The sequence below is a fragment of the Lepus europaeus genome, chromosome 13 (assembly GCF_033115175.1).
Source record: "Lepus europaeus isolate LE1 chromosome 13, mLepTim1.pri, whole genome shotgun sequence".
NCBI classification, from domain to species: Eukaryota; Metazoa; Chordata; class Mammalia; order Lagomorpha; family Leporidae; genus Lepus; species Lepus europaeus.
Window position 1 is genome coordinate 100,227,326 of NC_084839.1, and position 23,037 is coordinate 100,250,362.

Consider the following 23,037-nt stretch of genomic DNA (forward strand, 5'->3'; position numbering starts at 1 on the left):
CTTGGAAACTGCTTCTCTTTCCAGCCAGGTTACTGAGCTCCTGTAAGCTGCATCTGCTACACTTAGGATACAGAAATCCCATACATTGCCTATGCCTATTGCCAGGCTCCAGAACTCTTGGGAACAGCTTCTCCCTACAACCTGATACACAACTTGGGTAAACTGTGTCTCTCTAATTCTAGGTTGCAGATCTCCCAGAAGCTGCGCCTGCTGCACTCAGCATACAGAAAACCCGCATATACCGAATACCTATGCCCAGGCTACCGAAATCTTAGAAACAGCTTCTCTCTACATTCAACATACAGAACTACTGGAAACTGCATCTCTCTACACTTAGATTACAGAACTCCCGAAAGCTGCATCTGCTACACTCAGCATCCAGAATACCCACACATAGCGAATGCCTAATTCCAGGATACGCAACTCCTGTAAACAGCTCCTCTCTACACCAAGGATAGCGAACTCCGGTAAACTACTTCTCTCTACATCCAGGTAGCAGAGCTCCCATAAGCGGCATCTCCTACACTCAGGATACAGAAATCCCAGTTACTGCATATGCCTATGCCAGGCTACAGAACTCTTGGAAAGAGTTTCTCTCTACGCCCCTATACAGAACTCTGGTAAACTGTGTCTCACTACATGCACGAGACAGAACTCGCATAAGCTGCGTCTGCCACACGCAGCATACAGAAAACCCGCGTATAGCGAATACCTGCTCATAGGCTACAGAATGCTTGGAAACAGCTTCTCCCTACACTCTGATACAGAACTTCGGTAAACTGTGTCTCTCTAATTCTAGGTTGCAGATCTCCCAGAAGCTGCGTCGGCTACACTCAGGCAACAGGAATCCCATATACAGCGTATGCCTGCTCTCAGACTACAGAACTCTTGGAAACAGCTTCTCTCTACATTCAACATACAGAACTACTGGAAACTGCATCTCTCTACACTTAGATTACAGAACTCCCGAAAGCTGCATCTGCTACACTCAGCATCCAGAATACCCACACAAAGCAAATGCCTAATTCCAGGATACGCAACTCCTGTAAACAGCTCCTCTCTACACCAAGGATAGTGAACTCCGGTAAACTGCTTCTCTCTACATCCTGGTAGCAGAGCTCCCATAAGTGGCGTCTCCTACACTCAGGATACAGAAATCCCAATTCCTGCATATGCCTCTTGCTAGGCTCCAGAACTCTTGGAAACAGTTTCTCTCTACACGCATATACAGAACTCTGGTAAACAGTGTCTCACGACATGCACGAGACAGAACGCCCATAAGCTGCGTGTGCTACACTCAGCATACAGAAAACCCGCGTATAGCGAATACCTGCTCATAGGCTACAGAACTCTTGGAAACTGCTTCTCTTTCCAGCCAGGTTACTGAGCTCCTGTAAGCTGCATCTGCTACACTTAGGATACAGAAATCCCATACATTGCCTATGCCTATTGCCAGGCTCCAGAACTCTTGGAAACAGCTTCTCCCTACAACCTGATACACAACTTGGGTAAACTGTGTCTCTCTAATTCTAGGTTGCAGATCTCCCAGAAGCTGCGCCTGCTGCACTCAGCATACAGAAAACCCGCATATACCGAATACCTATGCCCAGGCTACCGAAATCTTAGAAACAGCTTCTCTCTACATTCAACATACAGAACTACTGGAAACTGCATCTCTCTACACTTAGATTACAGAACTCCCGAAAGCTGCATCTGCTACACTCAGCATCCAGAATACCCACACATAGCGAATGCCTAATTCCAGGATATGCAACTCCTGTAAACGGCTCCTCTCTACACCAAGGATAGCGAACTCCGGTGAACTGCTTCTCTCTACATCCAGGTAGCAGAGCTCCCATAAGCGGCATCTCCTACACTCAGGATACAGAAATCCCAGTTACTGCATATGCCTATGCCAGGCTACAGAACTCTTAGAAAGAGTTTCTCTCTACGCCCCTATACAGAACTCTGGTAAACTGTGTCTCACTACATGCACGAGACAGAACTCACATAAGCTGCATCTGCCACACGCAGCATACAGAAAACCCGCATATAGCGAATACCTGCTCATAGGCTACAGAATGCTTGGAAACAGCTTCTCCCTACACTCTGATACAGAACTTGGGTAAACTGTGTCTCTCTAATTCTAGGTTACAGATCTCCCAGAAGCTGCGTCGGCTACACTCAAGCAACAGGAATCCCATATACAGCGTATGCCTGCTCTCAGACTACAGAACTCTTGGAAACAGCTTCTCTCTCCATGCAACATACAGAACTACTGGAAACTGCATCTCTCTACACTTAGATTACAGAACTCCCGAAAGCTGCATCTGCTACACTCAGCATCCAGAATACCCACACATAGCGAATGCCTAATTCCAGGATACGCAACTCCTGTAAACAGCTCCTCTCTACACCAAAGATAGCGAACTCCGGTAAACTGCTTCTCTCTACATCCAGGTAGCAGAGCTCCCATAAGTGGCGTCTCCTACACTCAGGATACAGAAATCCCAATTCCTGCATATGCCTCTTGCTAGGCTCCAGAACTCTTGGAAACAGTTTCTCTCTACACGCATATACAGAACTCTGGTAAACAGTGTCTCACGACATGCACGAGACAGAACGCCCATAAGCTGCGTGTGCTACACTCAGCATACAGAAAACCCGCGTATAGCGAATACCTGCTCATAGGCTACAGAACTCTTGGAAACAGCTTCTCCCTACACCAAGGATAGAGAACTCTTGGAAACTGCTTCTCTTTCCAGCCAGGTTACTGAGCTCCTGTAAGCTGCATCTGCTACACTTAGGATACAGAAATCCCATACATTGCCTATGCCTATTGCCAGGCTCCAGAACTCTTGGAAACAGCTTCTCCCTACAACCTGATACACAACTTGGGTAAACTGTGTCTCTCTAATTCTAGGTTGCAGATCTCCCAGAAGCTGCGCCTGCTGCACTCAGCATACAGAAAACCCGCATATACCGAATACCTATGCCCAGGCTACCGAAATCTTAGAAACAGCTTCTCTCTACATTCAACATACAGAACTACTGGAAACTGCATCTCTCTACACTTAGATTACAGAACTCCCGAAAGCTGCATCTGCTACACTCAGCATCCAGAATACCCACACATAGCGAATGCCTAATTCCAGGATACGCAACTCCTGTAAACAGCTCCTCTCTACACCAAGGATAGCGAACTCCGGAAAACTGCTTCTCTCTACATCCAGGTAGCAGAGCTCCCATAAGTGGCGTCTCCTACACTCAGGATACAGAAATCCCAATTACTGCATATGCCTCTTGCTAGGCTACAACACTCTTGGAAAGAGTTTCTCTCTACACCACTATACAGAACTCTGGTAAACTGTGTCTCACCACATTCAAGATACAGAACTCGCATAAGCTGCGTCTGCCACACGCAGCATACAGAAAACCCGCATATAGCGAATACCTGCTCATAGGCTACAGAATACTTGGAAACAGCTTCTCCCTACAACCTGATACACAACTTGGGTAAACTGTGTCTCTCTAATTCTAGGTTGCAGATCTCCCAGAAGCTGCGCCTGTTGCACTCAGCATACAGAAAACCCGCATATACCGAATACCTATGCCCAGGCTACCGAAATCTTAGAAACAGCTTCTCTCTACATTCAACATACGGAACTCCTGGATACTGGATGTCTCTGCACTTAGGTTATGGAACTCCCGTAAGCTGCATCTCTTACACGCAGCTTACTGAAAACCCGCATAGAGCGAATGCCTCATTCCAGGCTACCGAACTCCAGTAAATAGCTGCTCTCTACACCAAGGATAGAGAAGTCCGGTGAACTGCTTCTCTCTACATCCAGGTAGCAGAGCTCCCATAAGCGGCATCTCCTACACTCAGGATACAGAAATCCCAGTTACTGCATATGCCTATGCCAGGCTACAGAACTCTTGGAAAGAGTTTCTCTCTACGCCCCTATACAGAACTCTGGTAAACTGTGCCTCACTACATTCAAGATACAGAACTCGCATAAGCTGCGTCTACCACACGCAGCATACAGAAAACCCGCATATAGCGAATACCTGCTCATAGGCTACAGAATGCTTGGAAACAGCTTCTCACTACACTCTGATACAGAACTTGGGTAAACAGTGTCTCTCTAATTCTAGGTTACAGATCTCCCAGAAGCTGCGTCGGCTACACTCAGGCAACAGGAATCCCATATACAGCGTATGCCTGCTCTCAGACTACCGAAATCTTAGAAACAGCTTCTCTCTACATTCAACATACAGAACTACTGGAAACTGCATCTCTCTACACTTAGATTACAGAACTCCCGAAAGCTGCATCTGCTACACTCAGCATCCAGAATACCCACACAAAGCAAATGCCTAATTCCGGGATACGCAACTACTGTAAACAGCTCCTCTCTACACCAAGGATAGTGAACTCCGGTGAACTACTTCTCTCTACATCCAGGTAGCAGAGCTCCCATAAGCGGCATCTCCTACACTCAGGATACAGAAACCCCAGTTACTGCATATGCCTATGCCAGGCTACAGAACTCTTGGAAAGAGTTTCTCTCTATGCCCCTATACAGAACTCTGGTAAACTGTGTCTCACTACATTCAAGATACAGAACTCGCATAAGCTGCGTCTGCCACACGCAGCATACAGAAAACCCGCATATAGCGAATACCTGCTCATAGGCTACGGAATGCTTGGAAACAGCTTCTCCCTACACTCTGATACAGAACTTGGGTAAACTGTGTCTCTCTAATTCTAGGTTACAGATCTCCCAGAAGCTGCGTCGGCTACACTCAGGCAACAGGAATCCCATATACAGCGTATGCCTGCTCTCAGACTACAGAACTCTTGGAAACAGCTTCTCTCTACATTCAACATACAGAACTACTGGAAACTGCATCTCTCTACACTTAGATTACAGAACTCCCGAAAGCTGCATCTGCTACACTCAGCATCCAGAATACCCACACATAGCGAATGCCTAATTCCAGGATACGCAACTCCTGTAAACAGCTCCTCTCTACACCAAGGATAGCGAACTCCGGTAAACTGCTTCTCTCTACATCCAGGTAGCAGAGCTCCCATAAGTGGCGTCTCCTACACTCAGGATACAGAAATCCCAATTCCTGCATATGCCTCTTGCTAGGCTCCAGAACTCTTGGAAACAGTTTCTCTCTACACGCATATACAGAACTCTGGTAAACAGTGTCTCACGACATGCACGAGACAGAACGCCCATAAGCTGCGTGTGCTACACTCAGCATACAGAAAACCCGCGTATAGCGAATACCTGCTCATAGGCTACAGAGCTCTTGGAAACAGCTTCTCCCTACACCAAGGATAGAGAACTCTTGGAAACTGCTTCTCTTTCCAGCCAGGTTACTGAGCTCCTGTAAGCTGCATCTGCTACACTTAGGATACAGAAATCCCATACATTGCCTATGCCTATTGCCAGGCCCCAGAACTCTTGGAAACAGCTTCTCCCTACAACCTGATACACAACTTGGGTAAACTGTGTCTCTCTAATTCTAGGTTGCAGATCTCCCAGAAGCTGCGCCTGCTGCACTCAGCATACAGAAAACCCGCATATACCGAATACCTATGCCCAGGCTACCGAAATCTTCGAAACAGCTTCTCTCTACATTCAACATACGGAACTCCTGGATACTGGATGTCTCTGCACTTAGGTTATGGAACTCCCGTAAGCTGCATCTCTTACACGCAGCTTACTGAAAACCCGCATAGAGCGAATGCCTCATTCCAGGCTACCGAACTCCAGTAAATAGCTGCTCTCTACACCAAGGATAGAGAACTCCGGTGAACTGCTTCTCTCTACATCCAGGTAGCAGAGCTCCCATAAGCGGCATCTCCTACACTCAGGATACAGAAATCCCAGTTACTGCATATGCCTATGCCAGGCTACAGAACTCTTGGAAAGAGTTTCTCTCTACGCCCCTATACAGAACTCTGGTAAACTGTGTCTCACTACATTCAAGATACAGAACTCGCATAAGCTGCGTCTGCCACACGCAGCATACAGAAAACCCGCATATAGCGAATACCTGCTCATAGGCTACAGAATGCTTGGAAACAGCTTCTCCCTACACTCTGATACAGAACTTGGGTAAACTGTGTCTCTCTAATTCTAGGTTACAGATCTCCCAGAAGCTGCGTCGGCTACACTCAGGCAACAGGAATCCCATATACAGCGTATGCCTGCTCTCAGACTACAGAACTCTTGGAAACAGCTTCTCTCACCATGCAACATACAGAACTACTGGAAACTGCATCTCTCTACACTTAGATTACAGAACTCCCGAAAGCTGCATCTGCTACACTCAGCATCCAGAATACCCACACAAAGCAAATGCCTAATTCCAGGATACGCAACTCCTGTAAACAGCTCCTCTCTACACCAAGGATAGCGAACTCCGGTAAACTGCTTCTCTCTACATCCAGGTAGCAGAGCTCCCATAAGCGGCATCTCCTACACTCAGGATACAGAAATCCCAATTCCTGCATATGCCTCTTGCTAGGCTCCAGAACTCTTGGAAACAGTTTCTCTCTACACGCATATACAGAACTCTGGTAAACAGTGTCTCACGACATGCACGAGACAGAACGCCCATAAGCTGCATGTGCTACACTCAGCATACAGAAAACCCGCGTATAGCCAATACCTGCTCATAGGCTACAGAACTCTTGGAAACAGCTTCTCCCTACAACCTGATACACAACTTGGGTAAACTGTGTCTCTCTAATTCTAGGTTGCAGATCTCCCAGAAGCTGCGCCTGCTGCACTCAGCATACAGAAAACCCGCATATACCGAATACCTATGTCCAGGCTACCGAAATCTTAGAAACAGCTTCTCTCTACATTCAACATACAGAACTACTGGAAACTGCATCTCTCTACACTTAGATTACAGAACTCCCGAAAGCTGCATCTGCTACACTCAGCATCCAGAATACCCACACAAAGCAAATGCCTAATTCCAGGATACGCAACTCCTGTAAACAGCTCCTCTCTACACCAAGGATAGTGAACTCCGGTAAACTGCTTCTCTCTACATCCAGGTAGCAGAGCTCCCATAAGTGGCGTCTCCTACACTCAGGATACAGAAATCCCAATTACTGCATATGCCTCTTGCTAGGCTCCAGAACTCTTGGAAACAGTTTCTCTCTACACGCATATACAGAACTCTGGTAAACAGTGTCTCACGACATGCACGAGACAGAACGCCCATAAGCTGCGTGTGCTACACTCAGCATACAGAAAACCCGCGTATAGCGAATACCTGCTCATAGGCTACAGAACTCTTGGAAACTGCTTCTCTTTCCAGCCAGGTTACTGAGCTCCTGTAAGCTGCATCTGCTACACTTAGGATACAGAAATCCCATACATTGCCTATGCCTATTGCCAGGCTCCAGAACTCTTGGAAACAGCTTCTCCCTACAACCTGATACACAACTTGGGTAAACTGTGTCTCTCTAATTCTAGGTTGCAGATCTCCCAGAAGCTGCGCCTGCTGCACTCAGCATACAGAAAACCCGCATATACCGAATACCTATGCCCAGGCTACCGAAATCTTAGAAACAGCTTCTCTCTACATTCAACATACAGAACTACTGGAAACTGCATCTCTCTACACTTAGATTACAGAACTCCCGAAAGCTGCATCTGCTACACTCAGCATCCAGAATACCCACACATAGCGAATGCCTAATTCCAGGATACGCAACTCCTGTAAACAGATCCTCTCTACACCAAGGATAGCGAACTCCGGTAAACTACTTCTCTCTACATCCAGGTAGCAGAGCTCCCATAAGCGGCATCTCCTACACTCAGGATACAGAAATCCCAGTTACTGCATATGCCTATGCCAGGCTACAGAACTCTTGGAAAGAGTTTCTCTCTACGCCCCTATACAGAACTCTGGTAAACTGTGTCTCACTACATGCACGAGACAGAACTCGCATAAGCTGCGTCTGCCACACGCAGCATACAGAAAACCCGCGTATAGCGAATACCTGCTCATAGGCTACAGAATGCTTGGAAACAGCTTCTCCCTACACTCTGATACAGAACTTCGGTAAACTGTGTCTCTCTAATTCTAGGTTGCAGATCTCCCAGAAGCTGCGTCGGCTACACTCAGGCAACAGGAATCCCATATACAGCGTATGCCTGCTCTCAGACTACAGAACTCTTGGAAACAGCTTCTCTCTACATTCAACATACAGAACTACTGGAAACTGCATCTCTCTACACTTAGATTACAGAACTCCCGAAAGCTGCATCTGCTACACTCAGCATCCAGAATACCCACACATAGCGAATGCCTAATTCCAGGATACGCAACTCCTGTAAACAGCTCCTCTCTACACCAAGGATAGCGAACTCCGGTAAACTGCTTCTCTCTACATCCAGGTAGCAGAGCTCCCATAAGTGGCGTCTCCTACACTCAGGATACAGAAATCCCAATTACTGCATATGCCTCTTGCTAGGCTCCAGAACTCTTGGAAACAGTTTCTCTCTACACGCATATACAGAACTCTGGTAAACAGTGTCTCACGACATGCACGAGACAGAACGCCCATAAGCTGCGTGTGCTACACTCAGCATACAGAAAACCCGCGTATAGCGAATACCTGCTCATAGGCTACAGAGCTCTTGGAAACAGCTTCTCCCTACACCAAGGATAGAGAACTCTTGGAAACTGCTTCTCTTTCCAGCCAGGTTACTGAGCTCCTGTAAGCTGCATCTGCTACACTTAGGATACAGAAATCCCATACATTGCCTATGCCTATTGCCAGGCTCCAGAACTCTTGGAAACAGCTTCTCCCTACAACCTGATACACAACTTGGGTAAACTGTGTCTCTCTAATTCTAGGTTGCAGATCTCCCAGAAGCTGCGCCTGCTGCACTCAGGCAACAGGAAACCCATATACAGCGTATGCCTGCTCTCAGACTACAGAACTCTTGGAAACAGCTTCTCTCTACATTCAACATACAGAACTACTGGAAACTGCATCTCTCTACACTTAGATTACAGAACTCCCGAAAGCTGCATCTGCTACACTCAGCATCCAGAATACCCACACATAGCGAATGCCTAATTCCAGGATACGCAACTCCTGTAAACAGCTCCTCTCTACACCAAGGATAGCGAACTCCGGTAAACTGCTTCTCTCTACATCCAGGTAGCAGAGCTCCGATAAGTGGCGTCTCCTACACTCAGGATACAGAAATCCCAATTACTGCATATGCCTCTTGCTAGGCTCCAGAACTCTTGGAAACAGTTTCTCTCTACACGCATATACAGAACTCTGGTAAACAGTGTCTCACGACATGCACGAGACAGAACGCCCATAAGCTGCGTGTGCTACACTCAGCATACAGAAAACCCGCGTATAGCGAATACCTGCTCATAGGCTACAGAGCTCTTGGAAACAGCTTCTCCCTACACCAAGGATAGAGAACTCTTGGAAACTGCTTCTCTTTCCAGCCAGGTTACTGAGCTCCTGTAAGCTGCATCTGCTACACTTAGGATACAGAAATCCCATACATTGCCTATGCCTATTGCCAGGCTCCAGAACTCTTGGAAACAGCTTCTCCCTACAACCTGATACACAACTTGGGTAAACTGTGTCTCTCTAATTCTAGGTTGCAGATCTCCCAGAAGCTGCGCCTGCTGCACTCAGGCAACAGGAAACCCATATACAGCGTATGCCTGCTTTCAGACTACAGAACTCTTGGAAACAGCTTCTCTCTACATTCAACATACAGAACTACTGGAAACTGCATCTCTCTACACTTAGATTACAGAACTCCCGAAAGCTGCATCTGCTACACTCAGCATCCAGAATACCCACACATAGCGAATGCCTAATTCCAGGATACGCAACTCCTGTAAACAGCTCCTCTCTACACCAAGGATAGCGAACTCCGGTAAACTGCTTCTCTCTACATCCAGGTAGCAGAGCTCCGATAAGTGGCGTCTCCTACACTCAGGATACAGAAATCCCAATTACTGCATATGCCTCTTGCTAGGCTCCAGAACTCTTGGAAACAGTTTCTCTCTACACGCATATACAGAACTCTGGTAAACAGTGTCTCACGACATGCACGAGACAGAACGCCCATAAGCTGCGTGTGCTACACTCAGCATACAGAAAACCCGCGTATAGCGAATACCTGCTCATAGGCTACAGAGCTCTTGGAAACAGCTTCTCCCTACACCAAGGATAGAGAACTCTTGGAAACTGCTTCTCTTTCCAGCCAGGTTACTGAGCTCCTGTAAGCTGCATCTGCTACACTTAGGATACAGAAATCCCATACATTGCCTATGCCTATTGCCAGGCCCCAGAACTCTTGGAAACAGCTTCTCCCTACAACCTGATACACAACTTGGGTAAACTGTGTCTCTCTAATTCTAGGTTGCAGATCTCCCAGAAGCTGCGCCTGCTGCACTCAGCATACAGAAAACCCGCATATACCGAATACCTATGCCCAGGCTACCGAAATCTTAGAAACAGCTTCTCTCTACATTCAACATACGGAACTCCTGGATACTGGATGTCTCTGCACTTAGGTTATGGAACTCCCGTAAGCTGCATCTCTTACACGCAGCTTACTGAAAACCCGCATAGAGCGAATGCCTCATTCCAGGCTACCGAACTCCAGTAAATAGCTGCTCTCTACACCAAGGATAGAGAACTCCGGTGAACTGCTTCTCTCTACATCCAGGTAGCAGAGCTCCCATAAGCGGCATCTCCTACACTCAGGATACAGAAATCCCAGTTACTGCATATGCCTATGCCAGGCTACAGAACTCTTGGAAAGAGTTTCTCTCTACGCCCCTATACAGAACTCTGGTAAACTGTGTCTCACTACATTCAAGATACAGAACTCGCATAAGCTGCGTCTGCCACACGCAGCATACAGAAAACCCGCATATAGCGAATACCTGCTCATAGGCTACAGAATGCTTGGAAACAGCTTCTCCCTACACTCTGATACAGAACTTCGGTAAACTGTGTCTCTCTAATTCTAGGTTACAGATCTCCCAGAAGCTGCGTCGGCTACACTCAGGCAACAGGAATCCCATATACAGCGTATGCCTGCTCTCAGACTACAGAACTCTTGGAAACAGCTTCTCTCTACATTCAACATACAGAACTACTGGAAACTGCATCTCTCTACACTTAGATTACAGAACTCCCGAAAGCTGCATCTGCTACACTCAGCATCCAGAATACCCACACAAAGCAAATGCCTAATTCCAGGATACGCAACTCCTGTAAACAGCTCCTCTCTACACCAAGGATAGCGAACTCCGGTAAACTGCTTCTCTCTACATCCAGGTAGCAGAGCTCCCATAAGCGGCATCTCCTACACTCAGGATACAGAAATCCCAATTCCTGCATATGCCTCTTGCTAGGCTCCAGAACTCTTGGAAACAGTTTCTCTCTACACGCATATACAGAACTCTGGTAAACAGTGTCTCACGACATGCACGAGACAGAACGCCCATAAGCTGCGTGTGCTACACTCAGCATACAGAAAACCCGCGTATAGCCAATACCTGCTCATAGGCTACAGAACTCTTGGAAACAGCTTCTCCCTACAACCTGATACACAACTTGGGTAAACTGTGTCTCTCTAATTCTAGGTTGCAGATCTCCCAGAAGCTGTGCCTGCTGCACTCAGCATACAGAAAACCCGCATATACCGAATACCTATGTCCAGGCTACCGAAATCTTAGAAACAGCTTCTCTCTACATTCAACATACAGAACTACTGGAAACTGCATCTCTCTACACTTAGATTACAGAACTCCCGAAAGCTGCATCTGCTACACTCAGCATCCAGAATACCCACACAAAGCAAATGCCTAATTCCAGGATACGCAACTCCTGTAAACAGCTCCTCTCTACACCAAGGATAGTGAACTCCGGTAAACTGCTTCTCTCTACATCCAGGTAGCAGAGCTCCCATAAGTGGCGTCTCCTACACTCAGGATACAGAAATCCCAATTCCTGCATATGCCTCTTGCTAGGCTCCAGAACTCTTGGAAACAGTTTCTCTCTACACGCATATACAGAACTCTGGTACACAGTGTCTCACGACATGCACGAGACAGAACGCCCATAAGCTGCGTGTGCTACACTCAGCATACAGAAAACCCGCGTATAGCGAATACCTGCTCATAGGCTACAGAACTCTTGGAAACTGCTTCTCTTTCCAGCCAGGTTATTGAGCTCCTGTAAGCTGCATCTGCTACACTTAGGATACAGAAATCCCATACATTGCCTATGCCTATTGCCAGGCTCCAGAACTCTTGGAAACAGCTTCTCCCTACAACCTGATACACAACTTGGGTAAACTGTGTCTCTCTAATTCTAGGTTGCAGATCTCCCAGAAGCTGCGCCTGCTGCACTCAGCATACAGAAAACCCGCATATACCGAATACCTATGCCCAGGCTACCGAAATCTTAGAAACAGCTTCTCTCTACATTCAACATACAGAACTACTGGAAACTGCATCTCTCTACACTTAGATTACAGAACTCCCGAAAGCTGCATCTGCTACACTCAGCATCCAGAATACCCACACATAGCGAATGCCTAATTCCAGGATACGCAACTCCTGTAAACAGCTCCTCTCTACACCAAGGATAGTGAACTCCGGTAAACTACTTCTCTCTACATCCAGGTAGCAGAGCTCCCATAAGCGGCATCTCCTACACTCAGGATACAGAAATCCCAGTTACTGCATATGCCTATGCCAGGCTACAGAACTCTTGGAAAGAGTTTCTCTCTACGCCCCTATACAGAACTCTGGTAAACTGTGTCTCACTACATGCACGAGACAGAACTCGCATAACCTGCGTCTGCCACACGCAGCATACAGAAAACCCGCGTATAGCGAATACCTGCTCATAGGCTACAGAATGCTTGGAAACAGCTTCTCCCTACACTCTGATACAGAACTTGGGTAAACTGTGTCTCTCTAATTCTAGGTTGCAGATCTCCCAGAAGCTGCGTCGGCTACACTCAGGCAACAGGAATCCCATATACAGCGTATGCCTGCTCTCAGACTACAGAACTCTTGGAAACAGCTTCTCTCTACATTCAACATACAGAACTACTGGAAACTGCATCTCTCTACACTTAGATTACAGAACTCCCGAAAGCTGCATCTGCTACACTCAGCATCCAGAATACCCACACATAGCGAATGCCTAATTCCAGGATACGCAACTCCTGTAAACAGCTCCTCTCTACACCAAGGATAGCGAACTCCGGTAAACTGCTTCTCTCTACATCCAGGTAGCAGAGCTCCCATAAGTGGCGTCTCCTACACTCAGGATACAGAAATCCCAATTCCTGCATATGCCTCTTGCTAGGCTCCAGAACTCTTGGAAACAGTTTCTCTCTACACGCATATACAGAACTCTGGTAAACAGTGTCTCACGACATGCACGAGACAGAACGCCCATAAGCTGCGTGTGCTACACTCAGCATACAGAAAACCCGCGTATAGCGAATACCTGCTCATAGGCTACAGAGCTCTTGGAAACAGCTTCTCCCTACACCAAGGATAGAGAACTCTTGGAAACTGCTTCTCTTTCCAGCCAGGTTACTGAGCTCCTGTAAGCTGCATCTGCTACACTTAGGATACAGAAATCCCATACATTGCCTATGCCTATTGCCAGGCCCCAGAACTCTTGGAAACAGCTTCTCCCTACAACCTGATACACAACTTGGGTAAACTGTGTCTCTCTAATTCTAGGTTGCAGATCTCCCAGAAGCTGCGCCTGCTGCACTCAGCATACAGAAAACCCGCATATACCGAATACCTATGCCCAGGCTACCGAAATCTTAGAAACAGCTTCTCTCTACATTCAACATACGGAACTCCTGGATACTGGATGTCTCTGCACTTCGGTTATGGAACTCCCGTAAGCTGCATCTCTTACACGCAGCTTACTGAAAACCCGCATAGAGCGAATGCCTCATTCCAGGCTACCGAACTCCAGTAAATAGCTGCTCTCTACACCAAGGATAGAGAACTCCGGTGAACTGCTTCTCTCTACATCCAGGTAGCAGAGCTCCCATAAGCGGCATCTCCTACACTCAGGATACAGAAATCCCAGTTACTGCATATGCCTATGCCAGGCTACAGAACTCTTGGAAAGAGTTTCTCTCTACGCCCCTATACAGAACTCTGGTAAACTGTGTCTCACTACATTCAAGATACAGAACTCGCATAAGCTGCGTCTGCCACACGCAGCATACAGAAAACCCGCATATAGCGAATACCTGCTCATAGGCTACAGAATGCTTGGAAACAGCTTCTCCCTACACTCTGATACAGAACTTCGGTAAACTGTGTCTCTCTAATTCTAGGTTACAGATCTCCCAGAAGCTGCGTCGGCTACACTCAGGCAACAGGAATCCCATATACAGCGTATGCCTGCTCTCAGACTACAGAACTCTTGGAAACAGCTTCTCTCTACATTCAACATACAGAACTACTGGAAACTGCATCTCTCTACACTTAGATTACAGAACTCCCGAAAGCTGCATCTGCTACACTCAGCATCCAGAATACCCACACAAAGCAAATGCCTAATTCCAGGATACGCAACTCCTGTAAACAGCTCCTCTCTACACCAAGGATAGCGAACTCCGGTAAACTGCTTCTCTCTACATCCAGGTAGCAGAGCTCCCATAAGCGGCATCTCCTACACTCAGGATACAGAAATCCCAATTCCTGCATATGCCTCTTGCTAGGCTCCAGAACTCTTGGAAACAGTTTCTCTCTACACGCATATACAGAACTCTGGTAAACAGTGTCTCACGACATGCACGAGACAGAACGCCCATAAGCTGCGTGTGCTACACTCAGCATACAGAAAACCCGCGTATAGCCAATACCTGCTCATAGGCTACAGAACTCTTGGAAACAGCTTCTCCCTACAACCTGATACACAACTTGGGTAAACTGTGTCTCTCTAATTCTAGGTTGCAGATCTCCCAGAAGCTGCGCCTGCTGCACTCAGCATACAGAAAACCCGCATATACCGAATACCTATGTCCAGGCTACCGAAATCTTAGAAACAGCTTCTCTCTACATTCAACATACAGAACTACTGGAAACTGCATCTCTCTACACTTAGATTACAGAACTCCCGAAAGCTGCATCTGCTACACTCAGCATCCAGAATACCCACACATAGCGAATGCCTAATTCCAGGATACGCAACTCCTGTAAACAGCTCCTCTCTACACCAAGGATAGTGAACTCCGGTAAACTGCTTCTCTCTACATCCAGGTAGCAGAGCTCCCATAAGTGGCGTCTCCTACACTCAGGATACAGAAATCCCAATTACTGCATATGCCTCTTGCTAGGCTCCAGAACTCTTGGAAACAGTTTCTCTCTACACGCATATACAGAACTCTGGTAAACTGTGTCTCACGACATGCACGAGACAGAACGCCCATAAGCTGCGTGTGCTACACTCAGCATACAGAAAACCCGCGTATAGCGAATACCTGCTCATAGGCTACAGAACTCTTGGAAACTGCTTCTCTTTCCAGCCAGGTTACTGAGCTCCTGTAAGCTGCATCTGCTACACTTAGGATACAGAAATCCCATACATTGCCTATGCCTATTGCCAGGCTCCAGAACTCTTGGAAACAGCTTCTCCCTACAACCTGATACACAACTTGGGTAAACTGTGTCTCTCTAATTCTAGGTTGCAGATCTCCCAGAAGCTGCGCCTGCTGCACTCAGGCAACAGGAAACCCATATACAGCGTATGCCTGCTCTCAGACTACAGAACTCTTGGAAACAGCTTCTCTCTACATTCAACATACAGAACTACTGGAAACTGCATCTCTCTACACTTAGATTACAGAACTCCCGAAAGCTGCATCTGCTACACTCAGCATCCAGAATACCCACACATAGCGAATGCCTAATTCCAGGATACGCAACTCCTGTAAACAGCTCCTCTCTACACCAAGGATAGCGAACTCCGGTAAACTGCTTCTCTCTACATCCAGGTAGCAGAGCTCCCATAAGTGGCGTCTCCTACACTCAGGATACAGAAATCCCAATTCCTGCATATGCCTCTTGCTAGGCTCCAGAACTCTTGGAAACAGTTTCTCTCTACACGCATATACAGAACTCTGGTAAACAGTGTCTCACGACATGCACGAGACAGAACGCCCATAAGCTGCGTGTGCTACACTCAGCATACAGAAAACCCGCGTATAGCGAATACCTGCTCATAGGCTACAGAACTCTTGGAAACAGCTTCTCCCTACACCAAGGATAGAGAACTCTTGGAAACTGCTTCTCTTTCCAGCCAGGTTACTGAGCTCCTGTAAGCTGCATCTGCTACACTTAGGATACAGAAATCCCATACATTGCCTATGCCTATTGCCAGGCCCCAGAACTCTTGGAAACAGCTTCTCCCTACAACCTGATACACAACTTGGGTAAACTGTGTCTCTCTAATTCTAGGTTGCAGATCTCCCAGAAGCTGCGCCTGCTGCACTCAGCATACAGAAAACCCGCATATACCGAATACCTATGCCCAGGCTACCGAAATCTTAGAAACAGCTTCTCTCTACATTCAACATACGGAACTCCTGGATACTGGATGTCTCTGCACTTAGGTTATGGAACTCCCGTAAGCTGCATCTCTTACACGCAGCTTACTGAAAACCCGCATAGAGCGAATGCCTCATTCCAGGCTACCGAACTCCAGTAAATAGCTGCTCTCTACACCAAGGATAGAGAACTCCGGTGAACTGCTTCTCTCTACATCCAGGTAGCAGAGCTCCCATAAGCGGCATCTCCTACACTCAGGATACAGAAATCCCAGTTACTGCATATGCCTATGCCAGGCTACAGAACTCTTGGAAAGAGTTTCTCTCTACGCCCCTATACAGAACTCTGGTAAACTGTGTCTCACTACATTCAAGATACAGAACTCGCATAAGCTGCGTCTGCCACACGCAGCATACAGAAAACCCGCATATAGCGAATACCTGCTCATAGGCTACAGAATGCTTGGAAACAGCTTCTCCCTACACTCTGATACAGAACTTCGGTAAACTGTGTCTCTCTAATTCTAGGTTACAGATCTCCCAGAAGCTGCGTCGGCTACACTCAGGCAACAGGAATCCCATATACAGCGTATGCCTGCTCTCAGACTACAGAACTCTTGGAAACAGCTTCTCTCTACATTCAACATACAGAACTACTGGAAACTGCATCTCTCTACACTTAGATTACAGAACTCCCGAAAGCTGCATCTGCTACACTCAGCATCCAGAATACCCACACAAAGCAAATGCCTAATTCCAGGATACGCAACTCCTGTAAACAGCTCCTCTCTACACCAAGGATAGCGAACTCCGGTAAACTGCTTCTCTCTACATCCAGGTAGCAGAGCTCCCATAAGCGGCATCTCCTACACTCAGGATACAGAAATCCCAATTCCTGCATATGCCTCTTGCTAGGCTCCAGAACTCTTGGAAACAGTTTCTCTCTACACGCATATACAGAACTCTGGTAAACAGTGTCTCACGACATGCACGAGACAGAACGCCCATAAGCTGCGTGTGCTACACTCAGCATACAGAAAACCCGCGTATAGCGAATACCTGCTCATAGGCTACAGAACTCTTGGAAACAGCTTCTCCCTACAACCTGATACACAACTTGGGTAAACTGTGTCTCTCTAATTCTAGGTTGCAGATCTCCCAGAAGCTGCGCCTGCTGCACTCAGCATACAGAAAACCCGCATATACCGAATACCTATGCCCAGGCTACCGAAATCTTAGAAACAGCTTCTCTCTACATTCAACATACAGAACTACTGGAAACTGCATCTCTCTACACTTAGATTACAGAACTCCCGAAAGCTGCATCTGCTACACTCAGCATCCAGAATACCCACACATAGCGAATGCCTAATTCCAGGATACGCAACTCCTGTAAACAGCTCCTCTCTACACCAAGGATAGTGAACTCCGGTAAACTGCTTCTCTCTACATCCAGGTAGCAGAGCTCCCATAAGTGGCGTCTCCTACACTCAGGATACAGAAATCCCAATTCCTGCATATGCCTCTTGCTAGGCTCCAGAACTCTTGGAAACAGTTTCTCTCTACACGCATATACAGAACTCTGGTAAACTGTGTCTCACGACATGCACGAGACAGAACGCCCATACGCTGCGTGTGCTACACTCAGCATACAGAAAACCCGCGTATAGCGAATACCTGCTCATAGGCTACAGAACTCTTGGAAACTGCTTCTCTTTCCAGCCAGGTTACTGAGCTCCTGTAAGCTGCATCTGCTACACTTAGGATACAGAAATCCCATACATTGCCTATGCCTATTGCCAGGCTCCAGAACTCTTGGAAACAGCTTCTCCCTACAACCTGATACACAACTTGGGTAAACTGTGTCTCTCTAATTCTAGGTTGCAGATCTCCCAGAAGCTGCGCCTGCTGCACTCAGCATACAGAAAACCCGCATATACCGAATACCTATGCCCAGGCTACCGAAATCTTAGAAACAGCTTCTCTCTACATTCAACATACAGAACTACTGGAAACTGCATCTCTCTACACTTAGATTACAGAACTCCCGAAAGCTGCATCTGCTACACTCAGCATCCAGAATACCCACACATAGCGAATGCCTAATTCCAGGATACGCAACTCCTGTAAACAGATCCTCTCTACACCAAGGATAGCGAACTCCGGTAAACTACTTCTCTCTACATCCAGGTAGCAGAGCTCCCATAAGCGGCATCTCCTACACTCAGGATACAGAAATCCCAGTTACTGCATATGCCTATGCCAGGCTACAGAACTCTTGGAAAGAGTTTCTCTCTACGCCCCTATACAGAACTCTGGTAAACTGTGTCTCACTACATGCACGAGACAGAACTCGCATAACCTGCGTCTGCCACACGCAGCATACAGAAAACCCGCGTATAGCGAATACCTGCTCATAGGCTACAGAATGCTTGGAAACAGCTTCTCCCTACACTCTGATACAGAACTTCGGTAAACTGTGTCTCTCTAATTCTAGGTTGCAGATCTCCCAGAAGCTGCGTCGGCTACACTCAGGCAACAGGAATCCCATATACAGCGTATGCCTGCTCTCAGACTACAGAACTCTTGGAAACAGCTTCTCTCTACATTCAACATACAGAACTACTGGAAACTGCATCTCTCTACACTTAGATTACAGAACTCCCGAAAGCTGCATCTGCTACACTCAGCATCCAGAATACCCACACATAGCGAATGCCTAATTCCAGGATATGCAACTCCTGTAAACAGCTCCTCTCTACACCAAGGATAGCGAACTCCGGTAAACTGCTTCTCTCTACATCCAGGTAGCAGAGCTCCCATAAGTGGCGTCTCCTACACTCAGGATACAGAAATCCCAATTACTGCATATGCCTCTTGCTAGGCTACAACACTCTTGGAAAGAGTTTCTCTCTACACCACTATACAGAACTCTGGTAAACTGTGTCTCACCACATTCAAGATACAGAACTCGCATAAGCTGCGTCTGCCACACGCAGCATACAGAAAACCTGCATATAGCGAATACCTGCTCATAGGCTACAGAATACTTGGAAGCAGCTTCTCCCTACAACCTGATACACAACTTGGGTAAACTGTGTCTCTCTAATTCTAGGTTGCAGATCTCCCAGAAGCTGCGCCTGCTGCACTCAGCATACAGAAAACCCGCATATACCGAATACCTATGCCCAGGCTACCGAAATCTTAGAAACAGCTTCTCTCTACATTCAACATACGGAACTCCTGGTTACTGGATGTCTCTGCACTTAGGTTATGGAACTCCCGTAAGCTGCATCTCTTACACGCAGCTTACTGAAAACCCGCATAGAGCGAATGCCTCATTCCAGGCTACCGAACTCCAGTAAATAGCTGCTCTCTACACCAAGGATAGAGAACACCGGTGAACTGCTTCTCTCTACATCCAGGTAGCAGAGCTCCCATAAGCGGCATCTCCTACACTCAGGATACAGAAATCCCAGTTACTGCATATGCCTATGCCAGGCTACAGATCTCTTGGAAAGAGTTTCTCTCTACGCCCCTATACAGAACTCTGGTAAACTGTGTCTCACTACATTCAAGATACAGAACTCGCATAAGCTGCGTCTGCCACACGCAGCATACAGAAAACCTGCATATAGCGAATACCTGCTCATAGGCTACAGAATGCTTGGAAACAGCTTCTCCCTACACTCTGATACAGAACTTGGGTAAACTGTGTCTCTCTAATTCTAGGTTACAGATCTCCCAGAAGCTGCGTCGGCTACACTCATGCAACAGGAATCCCATATACAGTGTATGCCTGCTCTCAGACTACAGAACTCTTGGAAACAGCTTCTCTCTACATTCAACATACAGAACTACTGGAAACTGCATCTCTCTACACTTAGATTACAGAACTCCCGAATGCTGCATCTGCTACACTCAGCATCCAGAATACCCACACATAGCGAATGCCTAATTCCAGGATACGCAACTCCTGTAAACAGCTCCTCTCTACACCAAGGATAGCGAACTCCGGTAAACTGCTTCTCTCTACATCCAGGTAGCAGAGCTCCCATAAGTGGCGTCTCCTACACTCAGGATACAGAAATCCCAATTCCTGCATATGCCTCTTGCTAGGCTCCAGAACTCTTGGAAACAGTTTCTCTCTACACGCATATACAGAACTCTGGTAAACAGTGTCTCACGACATGCACGAGACAGAACGCCCATAAGCTGCGTGTGCTACACTCAGCATACAGAAAACCCGCGTATAGCGAATACCTGCTCATAGGCTACAGAACTCTTGGAAACAGCTTCTCCCTACACCAAGGATAGAGAACTCTTGGAAACTGCTTCTCTTTCCAGCCAGGTTACTGAGCTCCTGTAAGCTGCATCTGCTACACTTAGGATACAGAAATCCCATACATTGCCTATGCCTATTGCCAGGCTCCAGAACTCTTGGAAACAGCTTCTCCCTACAACCTGATACACAACTTGGGTAAACTGTGTCTCTCTAATTCTAGGTTGCAGATCTCCCAGAAGCTGCGCCTGCTGCACTCAGCATACAGAAAACCCGCATATACCGAATACCTATGCCCAGGCTACCGAAATCTTAGAAACAGCTTCTCTCTACATTCAACATACAGAACTACTGGAAACTGCATCTCTCTACACTTAGATTACAGAACTCCCGAAAGCTGCATCTGCTACACTCAGCATCCAGAATACCCACACAAAGCAAATGCCTAATTCCAGGATACGCAACTCCTGTAAACAGCTCCTCTCTACACCAAGGATAGCGAACTCTGGAAAACTGCTTCTCTCTACATCCAGGTAGCAGAGCTCCCATAAGCGGCATCTCCTACACTCAGGATACAGAAATCCCAGTTACTGCATATGCCTATGCCAGGCTACAACACTCTTGGAAAGAGTTTCTCTCTACGCCCCTATACAGAACTCTGGTAAACTGTGCCTCACTACATTCAAGATACAGAACTCGCATAAGCTGCGTCTGCCACACGCAGCATACAGAAAACCCGCGTATAGCGAATACCTGCTCATAGGCTACAGAATGCTTGGAAACAGCTTCTCCCTACACTCTGATACAGAACTTTGGTAAACTGTGTCTCTCTAATTCTAGGTTACAGATCTCCCAGAAGCTGCGTCGGCTACACTCAGGCAACAGGAATCCGATATACAGTGTATGCCTGCTCTCAGACTACAGAACTCTTGGAAACAGCTTCTGTCTACATTCAACATACGGAACTCCTGGATACTGGATGTCTCTGCACTTAGGTTATGGAACTCCCGTAAGCTGCATCTCTTACACGCAGCTTACTGAAAACCCGCATAGAGCGAATGCCTCATTCCAGGCTACCGAACTCCAGTAAATAGCTGCTCTCTACACCAAGGATAGAGAACTCCGGTGAACTGCTTCTCTCTACATCCAGGTAGCAGAGCTCCCATAAGCGGCATCTCCTACACTCAGGATACAGAAATCCCAGTTACTGCATATGCCTATGCCAGGCTACAGAACTCTTGGAAAGAGTTTCTCTCTACGCCCCTATACAGAACTCTGGTAAACTGTGTCTCACTACATTCAAGATACAGAACTCGCATAAGCTGCGTCTGCCACACGCAGCATACAGAAAACCTGCATATAGCGAATACCTGCTCATAGGCTACAGAATGCTTGGAAACAGCTTCTCCCTACACTCTGATACAGAACTTGGGTAAACTGTGTCTCTCTAATTCTAGGTTACAGATCTCCCAGAAGCTGCGTCGGCTACACTCAGGCAACAGGAATCCCATATACAGCGTATGCCTGCTCTCAGACTACCGAAATCTTAGAAACAGCTTCTCTCTACATTCAACATACAGAACTACTGGAAACTGCATCTCTCTACACTTAGATTACAGAACTCCCGAAAGCTGCATCTGCTACACTCAGCATCAAGAATACCCACACAAAGCAAATGCCTAATTCCAGGATACGCAACTCCTGTAAACAGCTCCTCTCTACACCAAGGATAGCGAACTCCGGAAAACTGCTTCTCTCTACATCCAGGTAGCAGAGCTCCCATAAGCGGCATCTCCTACACTCAGGATACAGAAATCCCAGTTACTGCATATGCCTATGCCAGGCTACAGAACTCTTGGAAAGAGTTTCTCTCTACGCCCCTATACAGAACTCTGGTAAACTGTGTCTCACTACATTCAAGATACAGAACTCGCATAAGCTGCGTCTACCACACGCAGCATACAGAAAACCCGCATATAGCGAATACCTGCTCATAGGCTACAGAATGCTTGGAAATAGCTTCTCCCTACACTCTGATACAGAACTTGGGTAAACTGTGTCTCTCTAATTCTAGGTTACAGATCTCCCAGAAGCTGCGTCAGCTACACTCAG